We start from the raw sequence: 578 nt of genomic DNA, 5'->3' as shown, positions 1-578 counted from the left end.
CACATTTTACTTCCTTTTCTTCTTGTGCGTTTTTTTTTTCTGTTCATATTACATTTATTTATGTATTCAAGATTTATGCGTATATTCTTTCATGCTTTATGACTGTTTTTATTCGTGCGTTTTTCTTTTCCTCTCATTCTTTGTATCCTCTTGTTTTTTTATTGTTTTTTTTATACCAATTTCTTTGCTATTTTTATCATCATATCATTGCGATTTTACTCGATATTTTTAATGCCGTTTTCCTTCTCCTATATTTTATTCCATATTTATATATTTCCATTTCAAAAATATGCTTCTCGTTATATTTTTTTTTTCAAATTCTTTTAATATCGTCATTTTCTTCGATCTTTCTTCTCCGCCTTCGTCATTATTGCAATCCATGTGTTGCTGCTGTGATTACGCGATTTGCATGATAAAATTTCTTTTCCTATCGATTTCCTTTTCCAAAATGTATTATATCTACGTATTTATTTAGTGCCTTTGTAGGATCTGAAGGTCGTTCAAGGTCAATTTTGATTGATGAAGATACTATATATGCAACCATTCCTATAGATCTCTCATAAATAAAGATGGAATAC

This window comes from Penaeus monodon, chromosome 22 (assembly GCF_015228065.2).
Source record: "Penaeus monodon isolate SGIC_2016 chromosome 22, NSTDA_Pmon_1, whole genome shotgun sequence".
Lineage (NCBI taxonomy): Eukaryota > Metazoa > Arthropoda > Malacostraca > Decapoda > Penaeidae > Penaeus > Penaeus monodon.
The sequence above is the reverse complement of the archived record's forward strand: the minus strand, read 5'-3'. Positions refer to the sequence as shown.